The sequence below is a fragment of the Danio rerio genome, chromosome 20 (assembly GCF_049306965.1).
Source record: "Danio rerio strain Tuebingen ecotype United States chromosome 20, GRCz12tu, whole genome shotgun sequence".
Classification (NCBI taxonomy): domain Eukaryota; kingdom Metazoa; phylum Chordata; class Actinopteri; order Cypriniformes; family Danionidae; genus Danio; species Danio rerio.
The window spans coordinates 22,366,499-22,390,133 of record NC_133195.1 but is presented as its reverse complement, the minus strand read 5'-3'; the positions used below and the strand labels follow the sequence as shown (position 1 = coordinate 22,390,133).

Genomic DNA, 23,635 nt, shown 5'->3' with positions numbered 1-23,635 from the left:
TCCTGGATCATCAAGATGAAAATTCACTAATGTTGATCCTGGACCATCAAGATTATAAATTCACTGATGTTGATCCTGGACCATCAAGAATAAAAATTTACGAATATTGATCCTGAACCATCAAACATTTAAATTCACTGATGTTGATCCTGGACCATCAATGTTTTAAATTCACTAATGTTGATCCTGGACCATCAAGATTAAAATTCACTAATGTTGATCCTGGACCATCAAGATTAAAATTCACTAATGTTGATCCTGGACCATCAAGATTATAAATTTACTGATGTTGATCCTGGACCATCAAGATTATAAATTTACTAATGTTGATCCTGGACCATCAAGATTAAAATTCACAAAAGTTGATCCTGGACCATCAAGATTAAAATTCACTAATGTTGATCCTGGACCATCAAGATTAAAATTTACTAATGTTGATCCTGGACCATCAAGATTATAAATTTACTAATGTTGATCCTGGACCATCAAGATTAAAATTCACTAATGTTGATCCTGGACCATCAAAATTTTAAATTCACTAATGTTGATCCTGGACCGTCAAGTTTATAAATTCACTAATGTTGATCCTGGACCATCAAGATTATAAATTCACTAATGTTGATCCTGGACCATCAAGATTATAAATTAATTAATGTTGATCCTGGACCATCAAGATTATAAATTAATTAATGTTGATCCTGGACCATCAACTTTATAAATTCACTAATGTTGATCCTGGACCATCAAGATTATAAATTCAATAATGTTGATCCTGGACCATCAAGATTATAAATTCACTAATGTTGATCCTGGACCATCAAGATTAAAAATTCACTAATGTTGATCCTGGACCATCAAGATTAAAATTCACTAATGTTGATCCTGGACCATCAAAATTATAAATTCACTAATGTTGATCCTGGACCATCAAGATTATAAATTCACTATTGTTGATCCTGGACCATCAAGTTTATAAATTCACTAATGTTGATCCTGGACCATCAAGAATATAAATTCACTAATGTTGATCCTGGACCATCAAGATTATAAATTCACTAATGTTAAACCTGGACCATCAAGATTATAAATTCCCTAATGTTGATCCTGGACCATCAAGATTATAAATTCACTAATGTTAAACCTGGACCATCAAGATTATAAATTCACTAATGTTGATCCGAGACCATCAAAAATTTAAATTCACTAATGTTGATCCTGGACCATCAAGATTATGAATTCACTGATGTTGATCCTGGACCATCAAGATTCTAAATTTACTAACGTTGATCCTGGACCATCAAGATTAAAATTCACCAATGTTGATCCTGGACCATCAAGTTTATAAATTCACTAAAGTTGATCCTGGACCATCAAGTTTATACATTAACTGATGTTGATCCTGGACCATCAAGATTAAAATTCACTAATGTTGATCCTGGACCATCAAGATTATAAATTCACTAATGTTGATCCTGGACCATCAAGATTATAAATTAATTAATGTTGATCCTGGACCATCAAGATTATAAATTAATTAATGTTGATCCTGGACCATCAACTTTATAAATTCACTAATGTTGATCCTGGACCATCAAGATTATAAATTCAATAAAGTTGATCCTGGACCATCAAGATTATAAATTCACTAGTGTTGATCCTGGACCATCAAGTTTATAAATTCACTAAAGTTGGTCCTGGTCCATCAAGATTATAAATTCATTAATGTTGATCCTGGACCATCAAGATTATAAATTCACTAGTGTTGATCCTGGACCATCAAGTTTATAAATTCACTAAAGTTGGTCCTGGTCCATCAAGATTATAAATTCCCTAATGTTGATCCTGGACCATCAAGATTGTAAATTCACTAATGTTGATCTTGGACCATCAAGTTTATAAATTCACTAATGTTGATCCTGGACCATCAAGTTTATAAATTCACTAATGTTGATCCTGGACCATCAAGATTATAAATTCCCTAATGTTGATCCTGGACCATCAAGATTATAAATTAATTAATGTTGATCCTGGACCATCAAGATTATAAATTAATTAATGTTGATCCTGGACCATCAACTTTATAAATTCACTATCGTTGATACTGGACCATCGATTTTATAAATTTACTGATGTTGATCCTGGACCATCAAGAATAAAATTCACTAATGTTGATCCTGGACCATCAAAAATTTAAAATTCACCTCTGTTGATCCTGGACCATCGAGATTCTAAATTCACTAATGTTGATCCTGGACCATCAAGATTATGAATTCACTGATGTTGATCCTGGACCATCAAGATTATGAATTCACTGATGTTGATCCTGGACCATCAAGATTCTAAATTTACTAACGTTGATCCTGGACCATCAAGATTAAAATTCACCAATGTTGATCCTGGACCATCAAGTTTATAAATTCACTAAAGTTGATCCTGGACCATCAAGTTTATACATTAACTGATGTTGATCCTGGACCATCAAGATTAAAATTCACTAATGTTGATCCTGGACCATCAAGATTATAAATTCACTAATGTTGATCCTGGACCATCAAAATTTATAAATTAATTAATGTTGATCCTGGACCATCAAGATTATAAATTAATTAATGTTGATCCTGGACCATCAACTTTATAAATTCACTAATGTTGATCCTGGACCATCAAGATTATAAATTCAATAAAGTTGGTCCTGGTCCATCAAGTTTATAAATTCATTAATGTTGATCCTGGACCATCAAGTTTATAAATTTACTGATGTTGATCCTGGACCTTCAAGATTAAAATTCAGTAAAGTTGATCCTGGACCATCAAGTTTATAAATTTACTGATTTTGATTAAGGACCATCAAGTTTATAAATTTACTAATGTTGATCCTGGACCATCAAGATTATAAATTAACTATTGTTGATCCTGGACCATCAAGATTATAAATTCACAAATGTTGATCCTGGACCATCAAGATTAAAATACACTAATGTTGATCCTGGACCATCAAGATTATAAATTCACTGATGTTGATTCTGGACCATCAAGTTTAAAAATTCACTAATGTTGATCCTGGACCATCAAGTTTATAAATTCACTGATGTTGAACCTGGACCATCAAGTTTATAAATTCACTAATGTTGATCCTGGACCATCAAAATTTCAAATTCACTAATGTTGATCCTGGACCATCAAGATTAAAATTCACTAATGTTGATCCTGGACCATCAAGATTATAAATTCATTAATGTTGATCCTGGACCATCAAGATTATAAATTCACTAGTGTTGATCCTGGACCATCAAGTTTATAAATTCACTAAAGTTGGTCCTGGTCCATCAAGATTATAAATTCCCTAATGTTGATCCTGGACCATCAAGATTGTAAATTCACTAATGTTGATCCGAGACCATCAAAAATTTAAATTCACTAATGTTGATCTTGGACCATCAAGTTTATAATTTCACTAATGTTGATCCTGGACCATCAAGTTTATAAATTCACTAATGTTGATCCTGGACCATCAAGATTATAAATTCCCTAATGTTGATCCTGGACCATCAAGATTATAAATTAATTAATGTTGATCCTGGACCATCAACTTTATAAATTCACTAATGTTGATACTGGACCATCGAGTTTATAAATTTACTGATGTTGATCCTGGACCATCAAGAATAAAATTCACTAATGTTGATCCTGGACCATCAAAAATTTAAAATTCACCTCTGTTGATCCTGGACCATCAAGATTAAAAATTCACTAATGTTGATACTGGACCATCGAGATTCTAAATTCACTAATGTTGATCCTGGACCATCAAGATTATGAATTCACTGATGTTGATCCTGGACCATCAAGATTATGAATTCACTGATGTTGATCCTGGACCATCAAGATTCTAAATTTACTAACGTTGATCCTGGACCATCAAGATTAAAATTCACCAATGTTGATCCTGGACCATCAAGTTTATAAATTCACTAAAGTTGATCCTGGACCATCAAGTTTATACATTAACTGATGTTGATCCTGGACCATCAAGATTAAAATTCACTAATGTTGATCCTGGACCATCAAGATTATAAATTCACTAATGTTGATCCTGGACCATCAAAATTTATAAATTAATTAATGTTGATCCTGGACCATCAAGATTATAAATTAATTAATGTTGATCCTGGACCATCAACTTTATAAATTCACTAATGTTGATCCTGGACCATCAAGATTATAAATTCAATAAAGTTGGTCCTGGTCCATCAAGTTTATAAATTCATTAATGTTGATCCTGGACCATCAAGTTTATAAATTTACTGATTTTGATTAAGGACCATCAAGTTTATAAATTTACTAATGTTGATCCTGGACCATCAAGATTATAAATTAACTATTGTTGATCCTGGACCATCAAGATTATAAATTCACAAATGTTGATCCTGGACCATCAAGATTAAAATACACTAATGTTGATCCTGGACCATCAAGATTATAAATTCACTGATGTTGATTCTGGACCATCAAGTTTAAAAATTCACTAATGTTGATCCTGGTCCATCAAGATTATAAATTCACTAATGTTGATCCTGCACCATCAAGAATATAAATTCACTAATGTTGATCCTGGACAATCAAGATTAAAATTCACTAATGTTGATCCTGGACCATCAAGATTATAAATTCATTAATGTTGATCCTGGACCATCAAGATTCTAAATTCACTAATGTTGATCCTGGACCATCAAGATTATGAATTCACTGATGTTGATCCTGGACCATCAAGATTATGAATTCACTGATGTTGATCCTGGACCATCAAGATTCTAAATTTACTAAGTTGATCCTGGACCATGAAGATTAAAATTCACCAATGTTGATCCTGGACCATCAAGATTATAAATTCACTAATGTTGATCCTGGACCATCAAAATTTATAAATTAATTATTGTTGATCCTGGACCATCAAGATTATAAATTAATTAATGTTGATCCTGGACCATCAACTTTATAAATTCACTAATGTTGATCCTGGACCATCAAGATTATAAATTCACTAATGTTGATCCTGGACCATCAAGATTATAAATTCACTAATGTTAAACCTGGACCATCAAGATTATAAATTCCCTAATGTTGATCCTGGACCATCAAGAATATAAATTCACTAATGTTGATCCTGGACCATCAAGATTATAAATTCACTAATGTTAAACCTGGACCATCAAGATTATAAATTCCCTAATGTTGATCCTGGACCATCAAGATTATAAATTCACTAATGTTAAACCTGGACCATCAAGATTATAAATTCACTAATGTTGATCCGAGACCATCAAAAATTTAAATTCACTAATGTTGATCCTGGACCATCAAGTTTATAAATTCACTAATGTTGATCCTGGACCATCAAGTTTATAAATTCACTAATGTTGATCCTGGACCATCAAGATTATAAATTCACTAATGTTGATCCTGGACCATCAAGATTATAAATTAATTAATGTTGATCCTGGACCATCAAGATTATAAATTAATTAATGTTGATCCTGGACCATCAACTCTATAAATTCACTAATGTTGATACTGGACCATCGAGTTTATAAATTTACTGATGTTGATCCTGGACCATCAAGAATAAAATTCACTAATGTTGATCCTGGACCATCAAAAATTTAAAATTCACCTCTGTTGATCCTGGACCATCAAGATTATAAATTCACTAATGTTGATACTGGACCATCGAGATTCTAAATTCACTAATGTTGATCCTGGACCATCAAGATTATGAATTCACTGATGTTGATCCTGGACCATCAAGATTCTAAATTTACTAACGTTGATCCTGGACCATCAAGATTAAAATTCACCAATGTTGATCCTGGACCATCAAGTTTATAAATTCACTAAAGTTGATCCTGGACCATCAAGTTTATACATTCACTAATGTTGATCCTGGACCATCAAAATTTATAAATTAATTAATGTTGATCCTGGACCATCAAGATTATAAATTAATTAATGTTGATCCTGGACCATCAACTTTATAAATTCACTAATGTTGATCCTGGACCATCAAGATTATAAATTCAATTTCAAGAGTTCACACTTAGATACTGTTTGACAACTTGTTAGCAAGTTAGCAGGTTTGGCATGCTGTCCCGGGAGAGAACCCTGAGCTCGGAGATAGTTGAGCCCAGGGTTCCCGCTAGGTCCATAAAGCATGTGAGGGGAGTACGAGGTCAGGTGTTCTCGAGAGCTCCCCTCGGCAAAAGAGGAAAGGAGGAGAAGGGGTGGATGGGGGGTTTCTTCGGAAAACGAAGATAGGGGTGTACATTTTAGCTAGGTTATTTATAGTGGGTTTGGATCGTTCCGATTGGCTAGCTAATGAGCTTAGATGAGTGGCCGGCTGCAGTCAATCATATCACGTGCTCCTCTCGAAATTAGTTTATGAAACTTCATTTCAAGAGTTCACACTTAGATACTGTTTGACAACTTGTTAGCAAGTTAGCAGGTTTGGCATGCTGTCCCGGGAGAGAACCCTGAGCTCGGAGATAGTTGAGCCCAGGGTTCCCGCCAGGTCCATAAAGCATGTGAGGGGAGTACGAGGTCAGGTGTTCTCGAGAGCTCCCCAAATGCATGAGACTCGGGACAGCAGCCGTGTATTCGAAGAAACTCCCCGAAAGGCTTGAAATGCTATATCCGGCTGCTGGATATAGTGGTTGAAAGTGAAGGGGCTCCGATGGGAGCCAAGGGGGATACGGGCTCTTGCGGGTGCCCGTGCCGAGTTGGCGTGGGCTATAAATACTCCAGCTGGATTAGAAACTAAGGGAAACCCCAGCGGGGTTCAGAGCTGTGGGATGGACGGGGATCCAGTTGGAGTCAAAATGATGAGGAGTGAAAAGTGAGGACTCCAGCTGGATGAGGGGGTTACTAGGGCTGCGGGGGGGTCAGGGGCTCCTAAGGAGTAATTGCTCGAGGAACACTCCTTGCGGAGATAGAGCTGTGAGGTGACAGCACTATATATAAATATATATGTATATGCGATATATAGATATATATATATATAATGGGGAAAACTAAGGCCTTGGGGGGGCGATTTTACTTGACTCCAGCGGGAGTCTAGCTCTTTTGGGCTCTCCAGCGGGAGATAGAGCTGCAAGTGCCATCTCCAGCTAGGGACGGGAACGATGGAGGGCAGGTGGAGGCCCCAGCTGAAGGGTGAGTGGCGGTTGGGCGATGACCCCTGCGGGGGTCGAATGCTCGGGAGCAACTCTTGCTAGAGTTAGAGCTTGAGGGTGACAGCACTATATATAAATATATATGTATATGTGATATATAGATATATATATATATAATGGGGAAAAACTAAGGCCTTGGGGGGGCGATTTTACTTGACTCCAGCGGGAGTCTAGCTCTTTTGGGCTCTCCAGCGGGAGATAGAGCTGCAAGTGCCATCTCCAGCTAGGGACGGGAACGATGGAGGGCAGGTGGAGGCCCCAGCTGAAGGGTGAGTGGCGTTTGGGAGATGACCCCTGCGGGGGTCGAATGCTCGTGAGCAACTCTTGCGAGTGTTAGAGCTTGAAGGTGACAGCACTATATATAAGTATATATTTATATGCGTGGGTGCATATAGATATATAGATATATAAATAAATTTAAAAAATAAAAGATAAATGTGAAAAATAAATAAGAAATAAAGAAAAATAAGGTCTATGGCCGGGGAGGGTCAGTGACTCGTGCTCGTGTCACAGCTCAGGGTTGGGTGAGCTAATTGTGGCCAACTCCAGTAGGAGTCGGGAGAGATGATGGGGAGATGGAGACTTCTACTAGAGGGTGACGGGCGGAATAGGTGCTCTGGGAGTGTTCCAGCGGGAACTGAGCATGAGGGTGGCGGCACTATATATAAATTTATATTTATATGCGTGGGTGCATATGAATATACATTTATATAAAACAAATCGAACAGAGAAAATAAAATAAGACTATATTATATAGCATTATAAGAAATGATATATAATATATAAAAGCTAGGGCTGGGGCAAGACTAATATGATTCCTGCCGGAATCAAAGCTCTGTGTAACGTTGTACGGGTTCAGAGCCAAGGGGCGGGGTCTTACAGAAGTCCTAGAATGGGGTGGGGGCAGTGGAGACTTCTGTGGCAGCGACCTGGGGGGGCGGAGTGGCAGAAGGGGGCTTGGGCAGGAGGAACGTCTGCTGTAGTAAGGTGAGTGTCTAGGTAGAGAAGCTGAGTGCAACTCAAGCTGGAAGGAGGGAAACCGTTAGGAGGCTGGGTCGTGCCTGCTCCTTTACATAATTGGGTAGCTCTTCCGCCCCTGTGGAGCTGGCATGGCTGGGTCTTGACTTGTCCCTGGATTATGCCTGTGCCCTTGGCCGCTGGGATTGGCATTTCTGCTAGTGAGGGTCCTCTGGGCTTCCTTAAGATGGCTGTGGCTCAGCCTGATGTAAGATTTAAAGGCGTCGGAAGACCATCTTCCAAGTGTTTGTATGTGTTGTTGCGTTAACCCTTTGTGTGCGGCTGTGGTGGCGGCTCCGATTCTGAATGAATGGCTGGAGTATGATTCTGATGGGAAGCCTGAATGATGTAGGGTAGCTTTGAGGTGTTTTTGGAACCAAAAGCGTGTCACTGGGTTGTGTGTGTCGTCTATGAACAGGGGGGCTAAGGGACTGTTGCTTAGTGATTTCCTATAGTGAATATAAGCTAGGAGTGTTTGGAAGGGGCTTGTGGAGGAGGGAATGTTAAATATGTAGATGCAATGTCCTTTTCTTGATTGATCTGTTTTGCTTTGTTTGATGAGGAAAGAAATTGTCTCCTCATCAATCAGGGTCAGATCAGCTATAGTGGGGTGAATAGAAGGATCAAATTTTGATGTTACTGTAAATTCAGAACATCTGAAAAATCCGAAAAAAGGCAAGAATAAACATTGCATCTAGTGTGCGGTCTGTATGAAAAGATGTGTAGCCTTTCCTGAGCGTGGAAATGCATTTGGAGAGTATGTTATGTGTGATGGGCAATCTGGCATCTGGGGTGGGGGGGCGTGCTTTCTGTATGCCTTTAATAAGAAGGCTGACTTGAGAGTTGGCAATGGATTCAGAAATGGAGCCGTACATGAGTTTGTGAAAAAACTGAATACCACTTAAATAGCTCTTAATGGAGTTTGCCTGCATGTTTTTATGAAAATGAAGGTATGTAATAAATGAGCTTATTGTAAGCAGGGAGAAATCTGGGAATATGGTGTTGTATGTGAAATGAAAGTGTTTGAATGTTTTCCATGCAGTGAGATATGCTTGTAAGGTCCTTGGAGCCACAGCATGCAGAATGAGGGATATGGATGTTTGGTGCAGCTCATGCATTGGATGATTTATTGGAATATCATCTCTGAATAAGGAGGGATGGGAGTCGGGTGCTGCTCTGCCTCCGGCGCTAGTTGTCTGAATCTCTGGAAAAGAAAGCGAGAAAGAGCGTCAGCAATTTGATTATGAAAACCGGGCACATGTATAGCAGTTATGATAAATTGTTTTTTGGCTGCGGTCCAAATAAGGCGACGGAGAAGCGGCATTAAATCGGGAGAGTGAGAGCGCCCTCTGTTAATGCAGTGCACAACGGCTTCGTTGTCACAGTGAATGAGAATGCTAGAGGCAGACCATTCGTCTCCCCATAATAAGGCAGCGGCTACTATGGGGTATAATTCGAATAAAGCAGACGAATATTGAGGTAGAGGAGTTTCCAGCATTTGAGAGGGCCAATCAGAGGCGAACCAGCGGCCTTGGTAGAAACCGCCGAATCCTACCGAGGGAGCTGCGTCCGTGTATAGCTGGATGTCTACGGGGGATGCAATTAGATCGCTATACAGGAATGAGCAGCCGTTCCAGCACTTAAGGAAGGAAATCCACAGGCTGAGTTCATTGCGGCAGGGGTCGGAAAACGTTATGTTATCTTCTAAGCTGTGGACGGAAGCTGCGAGTTGTAGGAGGTGAGTGATAAACGGGCGTCCCTGAGGAATGATACGCATGGCGAAATTAAGATGTCCTAATATTGATAGCAGTTCGCGTTTAGAACATTCATGTTTCTCCAAAAATATGGAAGATAGAGAAATGATTCGATCAATTTTCTCTTTGGGCAGCGAAGCTTCAAATTTTTGGGAGTCCAAATTAATGCCTAGAAATTCTAAGCGAGTGCTGGGTCCAGCGGATTTTTCTTCTGCAAGGGGGATACCCAGCCTAGCGAAAACTGCTTTAGTAGTCGCTAGGTGTTGAGCAGGTGGGGTATGGGGGGGAGAGATGATGAGGAAATCATCAAGGAGGTGGACTACGTGCGGGATTCCGTAATTATTAGCGAGGATCCAACATATAGCTTCTGAAAGCATGTCGAAAATTTTGGGGCTGCTTCTGCAGCCGAACGTAAGACGGACTGCGAAATAAAATTGGGATTTCCAATTGATGCCAAAGAGGTGCCAGAAATCAGGGTGTAACGGCATAATTTTAAAAGCTGACGTAATGTCAACTTTAGCGAGCCAAGCGTTACGGCCGACGAGTTTAATTAGAGAAATTGCTTGGTCTATGTCATGGTAGTTCAATGAGAATTCATCGGGTGAAATTAAACTATTAATGCTTGAAAAGGCAGAATTATGAGGAGAAGACAGGTCGATTATTAGTCGTTTTTTTCCCAGAAAATTTTCTGGTTGCTACGCCGATTGGACTAATTCGATAGGTGCTAAACGGGGGGGCAAGAAAGGGACCGATCATAAATTTATTATCGATCTCTTTCTTGATTAGATGATCCACCACATCTGGTTCGGCGTTAGCGGATTGGAGATTAGGACATGCGAGGTTATAGGAAGGAAGGGTCGAAACACCAGGGTGGAATCCATTAGACAGACCTGAAATGAGAAATTCAGAAAAATTAGGATCAGGGTGCAAGCATAATTCAGAATACAGATTAGAAATATCAACAGGAGTCGACAAGTAATTTCTATGTTTTTTATTTGCTTTTAGTACTTGGCAGACGACACGAGCGTGTGCGCCGCCGCAGTAGCTACAAGTGTGCAGGAATTTGCACGGGTGGCGAAAGCATCTAGCGATATTAAAGCTTTGACAGATTTGAGAAGGAGGGTTTTGAGAGGAGGGAGGAGGAAGTAGAGAGGGGATAGTGGAAGTAGAAGGGCGAGGTACGTAGCTGGTGGATTTTGGGGTTTGTAGTTCTTTATCGGCGGAGGGAATTACGAAGGGACAGGAAGTGGTCGGGTGAAGGTTAGAGCGGCAGACCGCGCAGGATAGATTGCGACATCCTAAGAATACTCTGTTGTGGAGATCAGTGTCCAAAGCCCCCCAATAAGTACACTGATTCCACTGAGTGACGCGAATTGCGCATTTAGCTGAGAATAATTTATGATATGTGTAGAAATGTGTTCCCCCATAGGAGAGCGCGAGCTCTGAGATGATGGCCATATAGTCATTCAGCTCGCGCCTCCTATGGGGAAAAACTGAGCAGATGGTTTCTGTGTATCGTGCGAAGGCTACGTGAAATTCGGCAATGGAGAGTGTGCGAGTTTGTGAACTGACTGGTGGTTTAAGGGTAATAGTGAATTCGCCGCAATCCACCTGTCGCTCTGCCGAGGGAGGTGCTATGGGTGAAAGGAGTGTTGAAAGGTCTATGTCGGCACCTGATAAGATGAGGTTTCTGATGGCATTGGAGATCGGGGGTGGTTCCAGGACTGGAGCATTTTGCGGAATGGGAAGGGGTGTGGCGGTGCTTAGAGTGAAGGGGGGCCGTGCGGAAGAGATGTTAGTACGAAGAGTAGACTGTTGGGGAGGGTTAGTAATGACAGTGGGTGCTTGGTGGAGGGATGTAGAGGGGAAAAAGGAGGTAGTAGAAGAGGGGAAATTAGTAGGAAGAGGAACGGCGTTATGGATCGTAGGAAAAGTTTGAGTGGGAAAAAACTGAGTTGAAGAATGGGGAAGGTTAGAAGGGAGAATAGAATGAGGAGGGTTGAGAGAGGGAGAGATGTCTGGAAGAGCAGGAATGGAGTTTCCGCTGGAAAGTGGAGCTGGAGGCCAGAGAAGGGGAGTGGGAAGTCCTGGAGTGGCGTGATTTTCCTGTGGATTGTCTGTGTTTTGAAAGGTAATGGTAACGGGTGCAGACTGTCCAGTAGCTTGAGGTAGCTTTTTATTTGTTTTCCTGGTTGCTTTCTTGGGTGGTCCGGGGTGGTTAGTTGCTTGCTGTGCAGAAGTCGGTTGAGGATAGGGGGTGTGCCGGGATCGAGTTGGTCTGCTGTCCTGAGGGGGAGGAGTTGGTGAAGGGATGGTTTCGTAGAGTTTCAACAGTTCAGCTTTGTTGCAGCGGTTGGGGATGGATATACCGGCGTTTGTAATGGTCTGACGGAGTTCGGCGACTGTCATTTTATTTGAGATGAGGGATGAGGATCTTGCAGATGCGTATGATGAAGATGGAGAAGGTAAGTTGCGGTTTGGGGTTATGGGGGATGGAGACTGTGTACGGCGATGGGTCCTTGAAACTGTAGAGCGGATGGGTCTTCTGCCTCTTATGGGAGCTTCGGTGTTTGTTTGGTTTCCGGTTGGGGCTTGTTGTCCTTGTGCTGGTGTTCCTAGGGGAGCGGGTGTATCGTCTCTTTCCATGATGTTGTTGTTTAGTTGATGATGGCGTGTCCGTTGAATTTTTTGAGTTTTGTTGTTGCTGTCGTTGTTGATTTGTAGTAGGTTGAAGTTAATGTCGCAGGCGATGGTATGGTAGATGAAGATTTGAGGATTTGAAGAGGAGCTGTGTCCGTCCTTCTGTGCTTCTTCGGAAAACGAAGATAGGGGTGTACATTTTAGCTAGGTTATTTATAGTGGGTTTGGATCGTTCCGATTGGCTAGCTAATGAGCTTAGATGAGTGGCCGGCTGCAGTCAATCATATCACGTGCTCCTCTCGAAATTAGTTTATGAAACTTCATAAAGTTGGTCCTGGTCCATCAAGTTTATAAATTCATTAATGTTGATCCTGGACCATCAAGTTTATAAATTTACTGATGTTGATCCTGGACCTTCAAGATTAAAATTCAGTAAAGTTGATCCTGGACCATCAAGTTTATAAATTTACTGATTTTGATTAAGGACCATCAAGTTTATAAATTTACTAATGTTGATCCTGGACCATCAAGATTATAAATTAACTATTGTTGATCCTGGACCATCAAGATTATAAATTCACAAATGTTGATCCTGGACCATCAAGATTAAAATACACTAATGTTGATCCTGGACCATCAAGATTATAAATTCACTGATGTTGATTCTGGACCATCAAGTTTAAAAATTCACTAATGTTGATCCTGGACCATCAAGTTTATAAATTCACTGATGTTGAACCTGGACCATCAAGTTTATAAATTCACTAATGTTGATCCTGGACCATCAAAATTATAAATTCACTAATGTTGATCCTGGTCCATCAAGATTATAAATTCACTAATGTTGATCCTGCACCATCAAGAATATAAATTCACTAATGTTGATCCTGGACCATCAAGATTAAAATTCACTAATGTTGATCCTGGACCATCAAGATTATAAATTCATTAATGTTGATCCTGGACCATCAAGATTATAAATTCACTAGTGTTGATCCTGGACCATCAAGTTTATAAATTCACTAAAGTTTGTCCTGGTCCATCAAGATTATGAATTCCCTAATGTTGATCCTGGACCATCAAGATTGTAAATTCACTAATGTTGATCCGAGACCATCAAAAATTTAAATTCACTAATGTTGATCTTGGACCATCAAGTTTATAATTTCACTAATGTTGATCCTGGACCATCAAGTTTATAAATTCACTAATGTTGATCCTGGACCATCAAGATTATAAATTCCCTAATGTTGATCCTGGACCATCAAGATTATAAATTAATTAATGTTGATCCTGGACCATCAACTTTATAAATTCACTAATGTTGATACTGGACCATCGAGTTTATAAATTTACTGATGTTGATCCTGGACCATCAAGAATAAAATTCACTAATGTTGATCCTGGACCATCAAAAATTTAAAATTCACCTCTGTTGATCCTGGACCATCAAGATTATAAATTCACTAATGTTGATACTGGACCATCGAGATTCTAAATTCACTAATGTTGATCCTGGACCATCAAGATTATGAATTCACTGATGTTGATCCTGGACCATCAAGATTATGAATTCACTGATGTTGATCCTGGACCATCAAGATTCTAATTTTACTATCGTTGATCCTGGACCATCAAGATTAAAATTCACCAATGTTGATCCTGGACCATCAAGTTTATAAATTCACTAAAGTTGATCCTGGACCATCAAGTTTATACATTAACTGATGTTGATCCTGGACCATCAAGATTAAAATTCACCAAAGTTGATCCTGGACTATCAAGTTTATAAATTCACTAATGTTGATCCGAGACCATCAAAAATTTAAATTCACTAATGTTGATCCTGGACCATCAAGTTTATAAATTCACTAATGTTGATCCTGGACCATCAAGTTTATAAATTCACTAATGTTGATCCTGGACCATCAAGATTATAAATTAATTAATGTTGATCCTGGACCATCAAGATTATAAATTAATTAATGTTGATCCTGGACCATCAACTTTATAAATTCACTAATGTTGATACTGGACCATCGAGTTTATAAATTTACTGATGTTGATCCTGGACCATCAAGAATAAAATTCACTAATGTTGATCCTGGACCATCAAAAATTTAAAATTCACCTCTGTTGATCCTGGACCATCAAGATTATAAATTCATTAATGTTGATCCTGGACCATCAAGTTTATAAATTCACTAATGTTGATACTGGACCATCGAGATTCTAAATTCACTAATGTTGATCCTGGACCATCAAGATTATGAATTCACTGATGTTGATCCTGGACCATCAAGATTATGAATTCACTGATGTTGATCCTGGACCATCAAGATTATGAATTCACTGATGTTGATCCTGGACCATCAAGATTCTAAATTTACTAACGTTGATCCTGGACCATCAAGATTAAAATTCACCAATGTTGATCCTGGACCATCAAGTTTATAAATTCACTAAAGTTGATCCTGGACCATCAAGTTTATACATTAACTGATGTTGATCCTGGACCATCAAGATTAAAATTCACCAATGTTGATCCTGGACCATCAAGATTAAAATTCACTAATGTTGATCCTGGACCATCAAGATTATAAATTCACTAATGTTGATCCTGGACCATCAAGATTATAAATTAATTAATGTTGATCCTGGACCATCAAGATTATAAATTAATTAATGTTGATCCTGGACCATCAACTTTATAAATTCACTAATGTTGATACTGGACCATCGAGTTTATAAATTTACTGATGTTGATCCTGGACCATCAAGAATAAAATTCACTAATGTTGATCCTGGACCATCAAAAATTTAAAATTCACCTCTGTTGATCCTGGACCATCAAGTTTATAAATTCACTAATGTTGGTCCTGGTCCATCAAGATTATAAATTCATTAATGTTGATCCTGGACCATCAAGTTTATAAATTCACTAATGTTGATACTGGACCATCGAGATTCTAAATTCACTAATGTTGATCCTGGACCATCAAGATTATGAATTCACTGATGTTGATCCTGGACCATCAAGATTATGAATTCACTGATGTTGATCCTGGACCATCAAGATTCTAAATTTACTAACGTTGATCCTGGACCATCAAGATTAAAATTCACCAATGTTGATCCTGGACCATCAAGATTAAAATTCACTAATGTTGATCCTGGACCATCAAGATTATAAATTCACTAATGTTGATCCTGGACCATCAAGATTAAAATTCACTAATGTTGATCCTGGACCATCAAGTTTATAAATTCACCGATGTTGAACCTGGACCATCAAGTTTATAAATTCACTAATGTTGATCCTGGACCATCAAAATTATAAATTCACTAATGCTGATCCTGGTCCATCAAGATTATAAATTCACTAATGTTGATCCTGGACCATCAAGATTATAATTTCACTTAGGTTGATCCTGGACCATCAAGATTATAAATTCACTAATGTTGATCCTGGACCATCAAGATTATAAATTCACTAATGTTGATCCTGGACCATCAAGAATATAAATTCACTAATGTTGATCCTGGACCATCAAGATTAAAATTCACTAATGTTGATCCTGGACCATCAAGATTATAAATTCACTAATGTTGATCCTGGACCATCAAGATTATAAATTCACTAATGTTGATCCTGGACCATCAAGATTAAAAATCCACTAATGTTGATCCTGGACCATCAAGATTAAAATTCAATAATGTTGATCCTGGACCATCAAAATTATAAATTCACTAATGTTGATCCTGGACCATCAAAATTATAAATTCACTAATGTTGATCCGAGACCATCAAAAATTTAAATTCACTAATGTTGATCCTGGACCATCAAGTTTATAAATTCACTAATGTTGATCCTGGACTATCAAAAATTTTAATTCACTGATGTTGATCCTGGACCATCAAGATTATAAATTCACTAATGTTGATCCTGGACCATCAAGATTATAAATTAATTAATGTGTATCCTGGACCATCAAGATTATAAATTAATTAATGTTGATCCTGGACCATCAACTTTATAAATTCACTAATGTTGATACTGGACCATCGAGTTTATAAATTTACTGATGTTGATCCTGGACCATCAAGATTAAAATTCACTAATGTTGAACCTGGACCATCAAGATTACAAATTCACTAATGTTAATCCTGGACCATCAAAAATTTAAAATTCACCTCTGTTGATCCTGGACCATCAAGATTATAAATTCACTAGTGTTGATCCTGGATTATCAAGATTATAAATTCATTAATGTTGATCCTGGACCATCGAGATTCTAAATTCACTAATGTTGATCCTGGACCATCAAGTTTATGAATTCACTGATGTTGATCCTGGACCATCAAGATTCAAAATTTACTAACGTTGATCCTGGACCATCAAGTTTATAAATTTACTGATGTTGATCCTGGACCATCAAGATTAAAATTCACCAAAGTTGATCCTGGACCATCAAGTTTATAAATTCACTAAAGTTGATCCTGGACCATCAAGTTTATAAATTTACTGATGTTGATCCTTGACCATCAAGATTAAAATTCACTAAAGTTGATCCTGGACCATCAAGTTTATAAATTTACTGATGTTGATCCTGGACCATCAAGATTAAAATTCACTAATGTTGATCCTGCACCATCAAGATTAAAATTCACTAATGTTGATCCTGGACCATCAAGATTATAAATTTACTAATGTTGATCCTGGATCATCAAGATGAAAATTCACTAATGTTGATCCGGGACCATCAAGATTATAAATTTACTAATGTTGATCCTGGACCATCAAGATTAAAATTCACTAATGTTGATCCTGGACCATCAAGATTATAAATTTACTAATGTTGATTCTGGACCATCAAGATTAAAATTCACTAATGTTGATCCTGGACCATCAAGATTATAAATTTACTAATGTTGATTCTGGACCATCAAGATTAAAATTCACTAATGTTGATCATGGACCATCAAGTTTATAAATTTACTGATGTTGATCCTGGACCTTCAAGTTTATAAATTCACTAATGTTAATCCTGGACCATCAAACATTTAAATTCACTGATGTTGATCCTGGACCATCAAGATTATAAATTCATTCATGTTGATCCGGGACCATCAAGTTTATAAATTCACTTATGTTGATCCTGTCACATCCCCAGTCTGATCACGCTGTCTTTTTGTGTGTGTTTGTTTACATGTCACGAGCGCACGTGAATGTTGTTTTGATCTGTCACCTTGTGTTTACCTAAGGCATCCCTCCCCCTTGTTACCCAATCTTTCTATTTACATAATTGATTCCACTCACCTGCAGTCCATGAGTAGCTCTCCTTCTGCTCTATTTATTCCCTGTGTGTGTGTTGTCTTGTGCTAGATCGTGATTTGCGAGTGCGCTTACGCTCAGCCACTCGTGTCGTGTCGTGTCGTGTCGTGTCGTGTCCTGTCTTGTTCTCTCTCTTCCTCTCTCTCTCTGCGCTATCCAGTGGGATTTCCGTGTCGCTGCAACGCCAGGTCCTTACTTCCAGTGTTGGGTCTTTTTCCCTCATCTCCTTCTGTTCCAGGGCGGACTTCCTCTCGCTCTCGGAGCCCGCCGGCCTTCTTCAAAACACCGGCTTCCTCTCTCTCTCACTCGCTGCTCAGCATCCCCCACACGTCCGCCTCATCGAGCGCCCCCTGCCGGGTATAGTTGAGAAGGCAACTGAATTTCTGTTATTTTTGTGTGACTTTATTCCGGCTGTTTTGTTTTGTTTTTTCTTGTCAGAGGATCACGAAGGGGACGACCTCCACCGGAAATATTTGTGCCAGGACTGTTGTCAGTTGCAGACAGCCCAGATACCTTTTTGTTCCGCTCTTTTTCCTCCTGGCTGGATTTTTTACATTTTTTTAAAAAATCTTTTTCTAGAAAGATATTTTGTTTGGATATTGAAATTAAATTCCCCTGATTCTCTCAAGCCTGCATTTGTGTCTCTTTAAGAACCCTGACAGAACGATCTAGCCACTATGGACACAGCAGGCTCAGATTCCTCCTGGTCCTCACTATCAACATGAGCCTCGCTGCAATATCCCGCCACCCTATGATGGAGATCCGAATTCCTGCAGAGCCTTCCTATCCCAGTGTTCAGTGGTTTTCGCGCTACAGCCACGCACCTATGCCACGGAAGAAACTAAGGTGGCCTTTGTCCTGACGCTTCTCACTGGTAAGGCTCGTGACTGGGGGATTTCAGTTTGGGACACTCAAGCTCCTTGTTGCACTTCTTTTGATGAGTTCAGACAGGAAATGATAAAACTGTTTGACCGATCCGCTCGGGGCAAGGAGGCTGCTGATCAGCTGGCCCGTTTGCGTCAGGCAGGGCGTTCAGTGACTGAGTACGCCATCCAATTCAAGACGCTAGCAGCGTCTTGTGACTGGAACCAGGGGGCCTGCAGATCCATGTTCCGCGCAGGACTGGAGGAGGTGATTCAGGACGAGTTAGCCACCAACATCGATCTGATCAACATGGCTCTACGGGTGGGACGTCTACGCCGCCGCCATCAACGCTCTGCACCCCGCTCACCCTGGAGGACTGGGGACACCTTTCCCGTCTCTGATGCCTCCAACTCCGCTTCCGCTGGTCCAGAGCCTATGCAGGTGGGACGCCTCCGGCTCACCCCCCAGGAGAAGCAGCATCGCCTCGCTAAGGGCTTGTGTCTGTACTGTGGCAAGCCAGGACATTTCGCAGCCACCTGTCCTTTAAAAGGCACAGCTCGCCAGTGAAGAGGGGGATCCTGGTGAGCGCTACTCCTTTTTTGCATTCCTCCCCTTCTCGTACTGTTATTCCTGTCTCTGTCCAGTTTGAGGATCTTTCTAACTCCTGTTCGGCCTTGATCGATTCTGGAGCTGAGGGTAACTTCATGGATCGTTCCTTGGCCATTTCGTGGGGGATCCCTGCTCTTGCTCTTTCTGACCCTATCCCTGCCCGTTCTCTTAATGGCACTCTTATTACCACTGTTTCCCATAGCACCCCTCCTATCACACTCATTGTTTCAGGCAATCACCGTGAGGTCACCACGCTGCTCCTCCTTGACTCCCCAAGTGCCCCCATAGTTTTAGGGCATCCATGGCTACTGCAGCATGGCCCACACGTTGATTGGTTGAATAATTCAATTTTGTCATGGAATCAGTGTTGTCTTGCTACGTGTTTGGGTCCTGCCTCTTTTCCTGTTTCTTTGTGTCCTGTCCCGCAGGTGGAGTCGGCTGATCTGGCTGGGGTTTCGGCAGAGTACCATGATCTGCGTCAGGTGTTTAGCAAGTCTCGGGCCACCTCCTTGCCTCCCCATCGTCCTTATGATTGCGCCATTGAACTCCTCCCAGGCACTTCTTCGCCAAAGGGTCGATTATTTTCCCTTTCTGGTCCTGAGAGAGAGGCCATGGACCGGTACATTAACGAATCTCTTAAAGCTGAACTCATCCGACCCTTCTCTTCCCCGGCAGGCGCTGGGTTCTTCTTTGTCAAAAAGAAGGATGGCTCCTTGCGTCCTTGTATTGATTATCGAGGGCTTAACGACATCACTATCAAGAACAGGTACCCCTTACCTCTCATGTCGTCTGCCTTTGATTTATTGCAAGGAGCCAAGGTCTTTACCAAACTTGACCTCCGGAATGCCTACCATCTGATCCGCATACGTGAGGGGGATGAGTGGAAGACCGCCTTTAACACCCCTACGGGACACTTTGAGTACTGGGTCCTACCATTCGGTCTGACCAATGCCCCGGCGGTCTTCCAGGCCCTGGTCAATGATGTGTTGAGAGACATGGTTAACCGCTTTGTCTTTGTGTACCTTGATGATATTTTGATATTTTCCCCATCCCCACAGGTACACACTCAACATGTTCGCCAGGTGCTACAACGGCTGCTGGAGAACCAGCTCTATGTTAAAGCGGAAAAGTGCGTATTCCACGCCCAGTCGGTTCCCTTCCTAGGATTCATAATTTCGGCAGGAGAGATCCAGGCAGACCCCTGTAAGGTAAGGGCTGTTGCCGAGTGGCCAACTCCTGACTCGCGTAAGGCTCTGCAGCGATTCCTGGGGTTTGCCAACTTTTATCGGCGATTCATCAGGAATTTTGGTCAGATTGCTGCACCCTTAACGGCACTCACCTCTCCTAAGGTACCGTTCAAATGGAAAGCTGATGCTCAGGAGGCCTTTGATAAATTAAAGTCCCGTTTTATCTCTGCTCCTGTCTTGTCTATTCCAGATCCTGAACGGCAGTTTATTGTTGAGGTAGATGCCTCTGATGTCGGAGTAGGCGCAGTCCTATCTCAGCGGTCACGTCTAAATGGGAAAGTGCATCCCTGTGCCTTCTTTTCCCACCGCCTGAGTCCTTCTGAACGGAATTACGACATAGGTAACCGGGAGTTGTTGGCGGTCAGGTTGGCTTTGGGGGAGTGGCGTCACTGGTTGGAGGGGGCAGCTCAGCCTTTTCTGGTCTGGGCGGATCACAAGAATCTGGAATATATCCGTTCAGCCAAGAGGCTGAGCTCCCGACAGGCTCGCTGGGCCCTTTTCTTTGGCCGTTTTAATTTTACCCTGTCTTACAGGCCAGGATCCAAGAACATAAAGCCGGATGCTCTCTCCCGTCTGTTTGAGGCCCCAGGGGAAGTGGAACCACCCGACACCATTATACCCAAGGAAGTGGTGGTGGCATCCATCTCCTGGGACATCGAAAGACGGATTGAGCAAGCCGGACGGATGGGTCCAATACCGAGGGGGGTCCCGGCGAGCAAACTGTTTGTTCCAGCCAAGATGCGCTCCGAAGTTATCCAGTGGGGTCATTCCTCCAAGTTGACCTGCCACCCAGGAGTTGGGAGATCACTGGCTGCCATCCGCCAGCGATTTTGGTGGCCATCTATGGCCAAGGACGTCAGGCAGTTCGTGGCTGCCTGCTCGGTTTGTGCTCGGAACAAGACGTCCAATGCACCTCCCGTTGGTCTGCTCCGTCCTCTTCCCATCCCTTCCCGCCCCTGGTCACACTTGGCCCTTGATTTTGTCACTGGTCTTCCTGAATCTAAAGGCAACACCGTTATCCTCACAGTGGTGGACCGCTTTTCCAAAGCAGCCCATTTCATTCCCCTCCCCAAGCTCCCCTCAGCCAAGGAGACAGCACAGGTGGTGATTGATCATGTTTTCCGGATTCATGGTCTTCCGGTCAATGTGGTCTCTGATAGGGGCCCCCAATTTGTCTCCCGGTTTTGGAAGGAATTCTGCCGACAGATCGGGGCCTCAACGAGTCTGTCTTCTGGATTCCATCCCCAGACCAACGGGCAGTCCGAGCGGGCAAACCAGGATTTGGAACGTACTCTCCGCTGCCTGACGTCCCTCAATCCTAGCTCTTGGTGCCAACAACTGCCCTGGGTGGAGTATGCTCATAACTCCCTCCCGTCATCTGCCACAGGTATGTCTCCATTTCAATGCTCCGTGGGTTTCCAACCTCCTTTGTTTCCCTCACAGGAACCCGAAGCTGCTGTCCCGTCTGCCCTTGCGTTTGTCCAGCTGTGTCGCCGCACTTGGAAGAGAGCTAGGGAGGCCTTGGCCCGGGTTAATATACGGACTAAAGCAGCGGCTGACCAACATCGGACTCCTGCTCCCCGCTACAGGTGTGGTCAAAGAGTATGGCTTTCCACTAAGGACCTGCCTCGATTCCGCTCGAAGGAAAATGAGTGAGAGGGGACGCCGTAACCAGTAGCCTCACGCAAGTTGGCACCCAGGTTCATTGGACCATACCGGATCACCAAGGTCTTGAGTCCGGTGGTGGTACAGCTCAAGCTCCCCCCCCCACGCTTGGTCGGGTACACCCTACTTTTCATGTATCTAGGGTTAAACCTGTGCTGTACTCACCCCTTGTTCCATCTGCCCCAACCCCCCCTCCCCCCCGCCTAGTGGATGGTTCCCCAGTTTATACTCTGCGGAGATTGCTAGATGTCAGACGGAGAGGTCGGGGCTTTCAATACTTAGTGGACTGGGAGGGTTATGGTCCAGAGGAAAGGAGCTGGGTTCCGGCCCGGGATATTCTGGATCAGGCGCTGGTCAGGGACTTCTGTCGGCAACGAGGTGAGCCCCTCCATGCAACGCCTGGTGGCGTTCGTAGGGAGGGGGGTACTGTCACATCCCCAGTCTGATCACGCTGTCTTTTTGTGTGTGTTTGTTTACATGTCACGAGCACACGTAAATGTTGTTTTGATCTGTCACCTTGTGTTTACCTAAGGCATCCCTCCCCCTTGTTACCCAATCTTTCTATTTACATAATTGATTCCACTCACCTGCAGTCCATGAGTAGCTCTCCTTCTGCTCTATTTATTCCCTGTGTGTGTGTTGTCTTGTGCTAGATCGTTATTTGCGAGTGCGCTTACGCTCAGCCACTCGTGTCGTGTTGTGTCCTGTCCTGTCTTGTTCTCTCTCTTCCTCTCTCTCTCTGCGCTATCCAGTGGGATTTCCGTGTCGCTGCAACGCCAGGTCCTTACTTCCAGTGTTGGGTCTTTTTCCCTCATCTCCTTCTGTTCCAGGGCGGACTTCCTCTCGCTCTCGGAGCCCGCCGGCCTTCTTCAAAACACCGGCTTCCTCTCTCTCTCACTCGCTGCTCAGCATCCCCCACACGTCCGCCTCATCGAGCGCCCCCTGCCGGGTATAGTTGAGAAGGCAACTGAATTTCTATTATTTTTGTGTGACTTTATTCCGGCTGTTTTGTTTTGTTTTTTCTTGTCTGAGGATCACGAAAGGGAAGACCACCACCGGAAATATTTGTGCCAGGACTGTTGTCAGTTGCAGACAGCCCAGATACCTTTTTGTTCCGCTCTTTTTCCTCCTGGCTGGATTTTTTACATTTTTTAAAAAAATCTTTTTCTAAAAAGATATTTTGTTTGGATATTGAAAATAAATTCCCCTGATTCTCTCAAGCCTGCATTTGTGTCTCTTTAAGAACCCTGACAGATCCTGGACCATCAGGATTAAAT

General features: G+C 41.6%; 1 long non-coding RNA gene across 1 annotated transcript in view; it reads right to left on the bottom strand.

Annotated features, from left to right (window-relative positions):
* Nucleotides 1-23,286, bottom strand: part of LOC141379497 (uncharacterized) — a 103,564-nt gene extending 80,278 nt beyond the window's left edge. Inside the window, exon 1 of the long non-coding RNA XR_012396275.1 lies at nt 22,946-23,286. This is a non-coding gene — a long non-coding RNA (uncharacterized lncRNA). The remainder of the gene's footprint in view (nt 1-22,945) is intronic.
* Between the last annotated feature and the right edge of the window lie 349 nt (nt 23,287-23,635).